The following is an 11,235-nucleotide window of genomic DNA, read 5'->3' on the forward strand; positions in this document are numbered from 1 at the left end:
GAAACAGAAATGGGAAATCAGCAGAAGCAGTAGCTAAGATAGCTGGTTCAATGAGTGACTGAAGGCTGGGATGAGGTTTAAAAAAAATGGAGAAGCAGTAGAAACTGTCTTCAACAGATAGGAATATCTGGGGCTGAGGCTGGAGATATAGCTCAGTGGTAGCATGAGGCACTGTGTTTGATCCCCAGTACAAAAAAAAAAAATTAAACAGCAAGTTTTTATCTTTAAATGGGTGAGACCAGAAAGATTACCCAATAGAAAGCAGCCAAGGCTCTTTCAGAGAAAAATATCATTAAGAAAAAGATAAGAGGCTAGTCCTTTAAATATGTGAATGGGGAAAAGGATATTAATAGAGGGAGGTTAACACATTAACTGCGGGGGATAAGTATGTAAAGTAACACATAACATGGAAAGGAAGAGAACTGAAGAATCACCAACAAATTCAATGAAGAAAGTAGTAAAATAGATGAAGAACTGCTAAAAATGATAGATAATAGATAAGATAGGTAGATAGAGAGATAAATAGTAATTTCACGCATTTCAATTTGTATTTTAATAGATTGCCATCACAGAAGATTTAGAATCTCCCTGATTCAAATTTCTCTAGGTGACTGAGTTGAAAACTGTATTGTTACTATGTTATGATAATGATTAAATGTTTATACACATATTAGTGCAAAGAAAGAAGTTTTCCTTTTTATAACATTTCTGTTTATTTCAATTGTGCAAAAAGACTGATAGCTTTGGGAGAAGGAGCATTAACAATTAATAAAAGACTGTTCAGCTATTCACCTTGACAGCAACTAATTCAGAGAAAGGAAGGAAAAGTATAGTTTATAAAAAACAAATACTAGAGTAATACATCACTAGTGATGATGAAAATGGCTTTGATGAACGATGAAGAGGAAGAAGAGGAGTCAAAAGAGAAAAACAAGGAAGAGAATAAAAGAGAAATAGGGGCAACAAATAGTAGAATAAAAAAAAGATAAATGACAAGCTAAGGAAGGTGAATTTTCCACATAACTTGATCTAGGATGGCTTAGTGGTAGAATTAATAGACAGATAAACTAGGCATTTGTGTTTTGGAGAGTACCAAACTTCTGTGGTGGTGAGTATTTATAAGAAAAACAAAAGTATTGTAAAAACAATTTTATAACAACACTTATGGGATCTGAATGTAAGAAATATGAATCATAAGTAGAATTTTGTCTTATTTTAAACTACTGTACCTGTAGGAAATATTACTTTAAATCTTAATTGAGATTATATCTTAAATAATAAGCCACTTTCATGCTAATCTTTGCAGCTAGTTTCTCAAGTATATCTTCTGTACTTCTGCTGGAATAGTCTTGCATGAGATTAAAGCAGTAACTAATCTGGTCACAGTTCTTTGCTGGTGAATCCTTTGTGTTAACATGAAATTGCAAAGCCTTTACAAATTGACTCAGCAAGCACTCTACACATTGATACTGCTTCTAACTCCAGATCTAAGCACCACTTAATTCTTGGTTACAGTGTTCATCTTTTCCCTCTTTGTAGAGCATCCTCAGTTCCTCTAACTGTAGACATCCAATCCATCCAACCAAATGCAATTCACATGTGAGCTCTTTTATAAATTTTCCCTCAGCAAAGAACAAAGTAACAGGAAGTAAATAACTACATAAGAATAAGAAAGTTTTGTACAGACTCATTATAAAAAACATTCTATCAACTGAAAAGTATGATTCAACACTCAAAAAGTAATACTAAAGAAGAAAAATGAAGGCAAGAAAAAGAAAAGAAAAAACACCCTCCTCCAGCCTCTCTAATCATAATACCCTTCTTTCTGATGCATATTTCTTCATGTTCTATCATCATAATCCAGTTTATAACATAATACATTAATTATTGTAGCATGGTTGTTTATACTGATACATAGAAATCTTAGGAAAACTATGATTAGTTTATTTGTTTATTTATCTCCTATATCTTTTATAACAGGTGATTGATAAATAACAGTGTTGGAATTGACTTATTCATTGTCAATTCAGATTGACATGGACTTGCCACTGGAAATAAGCAAGTCTGAAAATGACACAGTGATTTTAAAAATTCTATTCTAATTATAAAAAATTCTATATATTTATTTGGTTTAAACAAAATATGAAAGAAAACGAATTTTGTTATATTAAGAGGCTAACAGATTGAGGGTGTATCTGAATGGGAGTCTACCTAGCATTTGCAAAGCCCTGGGTTTGATCCCCAGCAACATAAGCAAAAGGCTAATAATAAACCATGTAATTTGACTATTGAGGTTCGATGGGGCCTTTCCCCAAAAGTTTCATAATAGTTGTATAGGAAAAAAATCAAGTTGACGTTGATAGGTGAAACTGATTAATTGGTGATATATTACTGATGAAGAAAAGATGAGAAAAAGTACTGTTAACCGAAGAGAAAAGGCATTGTATCATGGGGAAAGGAGTCAGAGATAGGTGGCTTCTGTTGGTAAGAAGTGAAAATTTGAGTATAATTGTGTGTTTAGAAGCTGGATCAGTAGGTAGGAGTATATGAGAAAAATGATAATTTATAGAGTAAATTATCCTCAACAATTTGGGATAAAGAAATTGGAAAAAGGGACAGTTTGACTTTCTGCTATCTCCTCTCTCTCATAAAAATTAGTGAATATTAACTGCTTTCTGGGTACATAGCAGCTATTCAGCAATGGGAGATGCGTGTGTAAAAAAATAAAACCCAGTCTCTGCTCAAGGAGTATAGTCTCATGCCAGAACTGAGAGATAACGTTGCAATATGATCGAAAGTATTTCAAATGCTTTCTATGTGAGCAAGATAAATTCCTATTAATTTCAATTAGGAATTTTAAGAAAGTACTTAAGAACTAATTTTCATTCAAAAGTAAGGGCAACTTCAAAGAAGTACCATTAGAAAAAGTGTTAGAAAAGATAACATTCTAAAAGGTGGATAGATTACAGACCTATTAATAAAATAATTAAAAGAAGGAAGGGAAAAGATTAGAGGTGAGGAGAGTAGATGAGACAAGAGAAAAGGAAACACAAATCAAGAGATGAAGTCACATGAAATTATGATTTAGAGAAAGTCGCACAATAGTGAAGAAGTTATATCAAAGTATAAGCTTCTAGAAAATATTTAAATATTCAAAGAAGTTATGAATTTTGGATTCAACCTAAACTGGGTTGAAGATTTGTATTACAGATGAGTTTGGAAAAAGTTTTATCACAGAATTTTTCTAGCAACTTTGCTGAGATGTAATTTACATACCATAAAATTCCACTAGATAAATGAGTATAGTTCAATGAGTTTTAATTTACAATTTTTCAAAACTCCTTAAAGACATGGGAGAATCAGTACTACCCAGAAAGTTAAAGAAAATCATTCTTGTTTATTTTTAAATTGCAAAATAGGAGGCACAATAAAATTGAGTAGGACGTTTTAAAGGTGTAGTATAGGTTTTGAATAGTTGCAAGAAATGGAAGACATAGCTAGAAACAAAAATAATAATTTCACAGTAACATTGAGGACCTAACTTCAAGCAACTGGATCCAGCCTGGCCCAAAAGACCAAAAATCATATGTTCTCCTTCATATGTAGACATTAGATCAAGGGCAAACACAACAAGGGGACTGGACTTTGATCACATGATAAAGCAAGAGCACATTAGGGAGGTTTGAGGATAGGTAAGGGACACCCAAAATACTAGATAGCATTTGTTGCCCTCAATGCAGAGAAACTAATGCAGATACTTTAAAGTGACAGAGGCCAATAAGAGAAGGGAACCAGGAACTAGAGAAAAAGTTAGTTTGAGAAGAATTAATTTAGAAGATAACACACATGTCCAGGAAAGCAATTCAAGTCATCTCCCTGTGTAGCTATCCTTATTTCAAATAGCAAAAACCCTTGGTCCTTACTATTACTGCATATACTCTCTCTTCAACAAAATTAGAGATAAGGGCAAAATAGTCTCTGCCTGGTAGCGAGGGGATGGGGGGAAGATGGAAGGGGCAAAGGGAAAGGTAGGGGGTAGTGGGAAGGGGGGAGAAATGACCCAAACATTGTATGCACATATGAATAAAAGAAAAAAAAATTTAATGAAAATGCAACAAAAATCCACCATTAGGGGCAAGCATGAAGATACCACTCAGTAATAAAACACTCTCATAGGTAAGAAGCCACACCTATACATCAGATGAGATTTTCCTATATTGTCTGTTTATAGAATGTAAGCAATTAATCCTTCAGCGTTTCTTCACTAACAGGAATCTGACACTTAACCAGCAGCCATGAGTTTTGGGAAATGTACAAGAATAGTGTGAGGCACTACCCTCTGGTCAAGTTTAAAGTCTGATAGAGTAGACAACATAAACATAATCTAATGAATAAGCAAGATACTTGAGACTCTTTGAAGAGAATAAGGAGAATAAAATCATTTAGGAGCCCTGTTTTAAATACCTGATCATCAGAATTCCCCTGCCCTCCACCCTAGGTGATAGTGCATAACAAAGAGCTGAATGAGATGGAAACAGGCCTTTGAAGGGCTTTGGAAGAGAATTCAAGATGGAAAGAAAGAAAGTGCAAAAGTCCTGAATCAAGAGTGTGTGCAGGCTTTGCAGAACTGAAGTGGAAACAGTGTAATGAAAATATGTAAGCAGAGTGTGGGGGGTGTAGGAGAGGAAATGATGTCGGAGAAGATCGTTTCAAAGCCTTTGGGCCTTGAAAAGGAATGTGAATTTTATTCTAAGGTCCACTGAGATGCATGTTTTTTTTTTTTTTTCCCTGTAATGAGTTCTAAACAGGAAATTGATAGGGGCTCTCTATTGGCTCTCATGACAGAGTAGGGAGGAGAGGAAAAGAAGAAATTAAGATCACACTAGGTTTTGCTAGAGCAATGGTACCCGATGGTCAATTTACTGGTAATTTTTCTGTTTTCATTCTTATGTCTGTGAGATTGACACTCTCAATCGACTTGCAGCTATGGTCACTTTTGTTCTTTTTCATTTTGCTCAAATATTTTACAAAATTCAGTCACTTTAAGTAATATTCTTATTGGTTCAGCTTGACCTTTTGAACCAGAAGGCAGTAATCACAAATGTGTTTCAACCTCACCACACTCTCCAACCTGGGGTTTGTGTCTTAAGTGAAAATTACATATTCTAGCAAACAGGAGAAAAATGGGGCTCCTGTAAAAAGAGCAAGCACCAGTGCATTTGATGACAAATCTTGTCCTTTTTTACATTAATTATCTGGTGGGAGATTAGAAGCAACCAACTAACATCTATTTAGACTTTCACACTTGGTGGTAGTGAATGGAGCCAAAGCAGATTTATTGGTGTAGTCTAATAAAATATTAAATACACAGAGGAGCTAGAACTTCCTAGTTCAAAGGCTTGTGGTAGCAAATTAAAGACATAAAATCTTGGGTTCATCTGTGTCTGCAGCTTTATATGTCGCTTCATTTCAAGTCCGTGCATTGCGTAATGACTGGGATATGTCTTGGAAAATGTACCTTTAGGTGATTTCATCACTCTACAAACATCATAGAGAGTATCTACACAAACTAAGACAGCTCTGACACAACTTTGCAATATAATCTTAAGGGAACATCGCAGTAGATACAATTTATCATTTGTTAAAATATTAAATTAATTTATATGGAGTGGCAGGGTAGACAATTGGTGAAGTCAGAACATGGACTGTGGAGTCAGACTGTATAGGCTTGCACTTCTGCTTAATTCCTTACTACCTTTATGGCTTCACATAAATCACCTAACCTCTCCAGGCCTTAGTTTCTTTAACTCTAATATAGAAACAATAGTAAAATCAACCTTTCAGAATATATGGAGAATTAGATGAGTTAATATGGATGACAGAATTAAAGAAGTGAGTAGCTGGTATAAGATCTATACAGGTGCTGTGTAGTTTTATTCATTACTTGCTTTGTAGTCCTTTTTTCAGGTATTTAGACTGCTGAGTAGTCTGCTAGCTGATAGTAAAATTCATTGATAGCGCTCAGTTTTATATAACTGATGAAAGCCTTTAACCATGGGTAAAGGCTAAAATGACCTTAGGGAAATGCAATTTATATTATAATGGCTTAATGGAACCAATTATATGATATCAACATAAAAACTTTTAAATGGAAAAATGTATTCCCCAGTAAAAATGTCCTATATTTCAATAAGAATGTCCATATGCCAACTGTTTATTAATCAAGATTTAAAAATTATTCACAGTAAGCATTAAGTTTTATGATTTTTAATTCAATGTCCATTAATAAGCTAGTGCAAGAGCAAGAAGAGCTTTTGTAATATGACATTTAATAATAAAATAGTCTTAAATATAAGGCATCTAGGAACTATGTCAAACTTTGCAACAAATGTAACTAATTAAAGCTTGCAGGGAGAAATTCTATTGTCTGCTAACACTTCCTTAAATCATTGAAAGGAAATCTCCACAGCAGTGAGAGCCATGGCATTCTTTATATCCATTTTCCTTTTAAAGAAACACAAAATTAATAATCAAATGTAGAATGTCCCTTTAGCTCTGGATACTGTCATTAGTATTATATGGAGGAAAATGGTTTTTGTCTTAACTATAAAATCACTGGAGAATAGCTAATGTATACAAATATTATTTCAGAAGGACAATAATGCTGAAGTTATAAAATTAATATTTAATATTTGAAAGTTCAATTTGAAAATTTGATTATACTTGAAGTAAAAATAATTTGTAATTTATTTGTGTAATTATTTTGTAAAACAAGTAATTAATTTCCTTAATATTTTATTATTTTACTGATTATTCATTAATTTTGAAAAGAGATACTATTTATATTTACTAAAATTAATCACTGTTTCATTACAACGACCTCTACCAGTAGAACAACAAAATGTGTAAGATTAATAAAACAGGGAAATTATAAAAGTACTTACATCCCAATTTATTAGCTCTATTCCTTTGGGATCCTTTATAGATCATTATAATCTTTGTGTTAAGAATACAAAATTGAGGGATCTTTAAAATAAATTAACATAACTTGTTAAAGTAAATTTGCCTATGTTTTTCAGTTTTGGACATAAGATGACATTACATATTTGGGTTAAGCTCCATTTATTAAATTTAAATTATTTTTCTTGAAATATAAAGCAGTAGAATACATTATTGTTCTACATTATGGAAAACAGAAAGTCATTGGATTATTAAGTTAAAAATTATAAATGTGATACATATTCATTATTTAAAAATCCAACAAAAGAATTTAATAAAAAGAAAAGAGAAAGTCTCTCACTTAGCCACTCAATTCCAGTTCTGAATTGGCAATTTTCAGTGTACCATTTTTTATCTTTCTCTTACACTGATAAAACATATGAGTTCCTACATTTATTAATGTATATCTTTATATGCATATATTTGTTTATGTATATATATTTGATATAAAACAATATAACTAGATCTAATATTTTCAACTTGCTTTTTTTCAGTAAATCATCAATTTGCTGTTTTTTTAAGTGGCTGCAAGTAATCCATTCTATTGATTTACCAGAGATAAACAATGGAGTATTTTTCAATATTTTACTTAAAATATTTCAGGGGCCATTTGCACAAACCTTTTTGAGTAACAATAGAGATCTAAGAGGACTTCTAAGAATAAAATTAATCAGTTAATGGATTTGAGCGTTTTTGAGAAATACAGCCAAATTTCTTTCTGAAACACTAGGTTTTATTAATCTTTATAGTTTTCTTTAAATCTTGTTGGTTAAATCACTGTTTCATAATTGTTATGACCATTTGAAATTTTATTTCAGGTAATTTCTTAATCTTATTTATTTTCATAGCTGCTTTTTGTTCTTTCTAAATTCTAGGACCCCTGTATAAAGTAGATCTTTTCTCTTTTATATATTAGTCTGCAAATAATTTTACTAAGTTGGTCACTTGTGCTGTAAATTTGCTTTGTCACGTTGGCAACTGTGGACTAATGTCTCCTAACACTATTCTTATGTGTCAATGTAATTTTACAGTGCTATTTACACTCACTTATGGATATTATTAAAGGACAGGAAAGTTGTGACAATATTAATTTTTAAAAGATAATTATGATCATTTACTTTTTCCACTGTTTACCTATATTTTTTTAGGTAGAGATAGCTAAAGAAGTAAAACACACAGACACATACCACACTCCTGATTGAGAAAAACTGTGGACATTTCACAAGGTATATTATGCTTATAAACATATCATGTTATATAGCTTGAATTTTATTTGTCAATTTTACTTTGATGAAGCTGAAAAACTATAAATGATAGACGGTAATGGAAAAGAGTTACTTTAAAAAAAACTTATGATTTAGCATCCTCATTTTGGTTGAGTAACAGACTAAACAACAACAAAGACAAAATCCCTTAGGTTGTACATTGCTGATTGTTACACAAGATTGTAGAAAAATTGTCTTAGGTACATGCCAATTTATGTTTGTGCCAACAGGCAAATTGAATCTTTGATTTTGCCCACCTAAGTATAAAGAAAATATATCTAAACACATAGTTTACATACTTAAAATTGTAATTTGTAAGTATTAAATAATTCTTCTACTCATTTACTGGTATATTTGCTAATGTGGTAAATTAATTTTCATTGTTTATCATTTAATCCTTAAAGCAGGTCATGCATGCAAGCTGCAAACACTTAAAATAAACCCTGAATAAATCTCACTTGATGAACTGCTTTCAGCAATAAAGTGTATCATTTGCAATAACAGATTTTTGAAATATGATATTTTTATCCAAAATATTTGCACATTATCAAGTATGACAGATTGTTCAGTAATCACCACCAAATATCGAATATGTTCACTCAACTAGTGACAGCAATTTAAGGTAACAGAAAGCAAATCTATAGCAAGAATAGGAAAGACCTACTAAAAATAAACTCACACAATAATAATAAACACTATAGAAGACACACAAAAAAAACCATAACTAGGAAATATCAAAATTGGTGAAAGGCACTGTTGAACCCATCACAAAATTTAAAATAAAAATGTCTAAAATGAAACATTCAAAATAACTACCTCCATCATCTTGATTGTCTTCTTCCTATGATCTTGGTTAACATTTTCTAAAAAGTAAGATGAGGAATTTCCCTCTTTAAATATTTAAGCTGGACGGGCACTGGTGGCTCACACCTATAATCCTAGATACTAAGGAAACAGAATCAGGAGGTTAGCAGTTCGAAGCCAGCCTAGGCAAATAGTTCATGAGACCCTATCTTGAAAATACCCAACACCAAAAGTGCTAGCAAGTGTGAAGCCCTGAGTTCAAACCCTATTCCATCAAAAAATAAATAAATAAATAAAATAAACTCAAGTTGCAGGGAATCTCTCTATATATACAATCCTGAAAAATGATTTCTAAATTGCACTGATTTCTAAAGCAGGATAACCTGCTAGACCAATGAACCTACATGACTACATTACTCAACTGATAATGCTGGCAGGCTTTCCTCTTCAGGAAATGATTGGCTTTTCTTTTTGTTTTCTGTACATGAACATCATAAACATTGGGGTGGATATAGAAGAGGAAATGATTAAAATCTCTACATTGCTAATGGAGATAATTATGTATGAAATAGAGTATTTACAGCCTTAAAAGACTTGCCCTCTATGAGTTACTGAGAAAATGATCCAGTAGTGCCATGGAGATAGGATTCAAATATTACCTATATTAAAATATCAATGCTATAATTTTCTATCGAGAACTAACCCGAACTCTCATTTTTAGTTACTTAGGACAAATCACTTCTTCAATGGTGCTAATCACAGTTCAAGTGCTCAATAGCATATTTGACTAGTTACTACCATCTTGGATAGTTAGAACATTTCCATCACATAGAAATTTCTATCAGATGACACTGCCTACCATGACAATGGCCCATACTTCTGAATTCATAATGCCAACTTTAACTATTCCAAAACTTCTAAGACCTTCTGTCTTTTGCATTTTTTCCTTTTTTACTTCATTGTAGTGATGGTTTGTATTATTTTAGAGATCGGGGACTATAAGGAGAAAGAATCAGAGAGAGCCGTATTATAAAAATCTTCCTCACAAATTTACAAAAAGTACACCAACAATAAAAAAAATTTGACTAAGTTTGTCAATAGCAAATAACCATAAACAAAGAAAGGAAGATTGTATAGCTTAGCACAGTATGACCAAAGAGCAAAGGAGAGTTAGTTAAGAATTGATGACTTTGATCATATTTTATAAATTTTAAATGAACATATTAAGAATGGAAATAGTTAACCACGGACAATTTTAGCAATGAAAATAACTGTTAGGATTGAAAGATTTTACGTACCATGTAGGACTTTGACAAAAGCCGGAAAAACCTAAAAGGAGTACCGTCATAGTGGGGAGGTCAGGTGATGTTGCTGACTTGCACAATGTCTACATGACCAGAGTTGGTTGTAGCACAAAACATTCAATATAATTCCAAAGGCAAGAACATAGCTATGTGCTCCAGCAAGGAATGGTCTTACTCTTATCCAAGATATTCCCTTTCATTGTTTTCATCACCATAGGTATAGAAATGTATATTAAATTCAACATCCACAACTCAAATCATAGTTTCAGGAAAACAAAAGGTACTAGATAAGATGGTGAAATTGTGATTAAAAATAAGAAAAGGTATGGACAGAGCTATTCAACTTAATCCTGAACAAAATTTTTAAATGGCATGATAATTATGTGGACATATTTAGCCAAGGATGGGATGTGTGTTGAGAAGAACATAGCAAACAAAAAACAAGCAAAGAACAAAGACAACTGCATAAGATATAAGCAGATTTAGTATAAATATTAATTCAGAAAAAAAAAAGGAAAAGTGCTAAGATAATATGCAGTAGCATAGCAGGATAAAAGCAAATTGAACACAAAACAACTCCAGTACAGACACAATAAATAAATGGACAGCACACAAAATGCAGTGGGCCCTGAATATCAAGCTGCTGGCATGAAGGGAAATAATCAGAGTGGATGAAAGGAAGAGAGAGAGAGATCAAAGCAATCAGAAGATGATAGAAATGGAAGGTGGACCAAGAAGACTGAACATAAAGATAATGAGTGTTCTCAAAGTAAAACACCCAATAAATGGAATAGAAAATAGTACGGAGGAAGGTAATACAGGGGAAAATTTTCCTGAAATGAGAGAGCGTTGAATGTACAAAC

At 32.3% G+C, this 11,235-nt stretch overlaps 1 protein-coding gene across 1 annotated transcript in view; it reads right to left on the reverse strand.

Annotated features, from left to right (window-relative positions):
* Positions 1-11,235, reverse strand: part of Dpp10 (dipeptidyl peptidase like 10) — a 1,373,287-nt gene that overhangs the window by 831,710 nt on the left and 530,342 nt on the right. The gene's annotated exons all lie outside the window — the stretch shown is intronic.

Source organism: Castor canadensis, chromosome 4 (genome assembly GCF_047511655.1).
Source record: "Castor canadensis chromosome 4, mCasCan1.hap1v2, whole genome shotgun sequence".
NCBI lineage: Eukaryota > Metazoa > Chordata > Mammalia > Rodentia > Castoridae > Castor > Castor canadensis.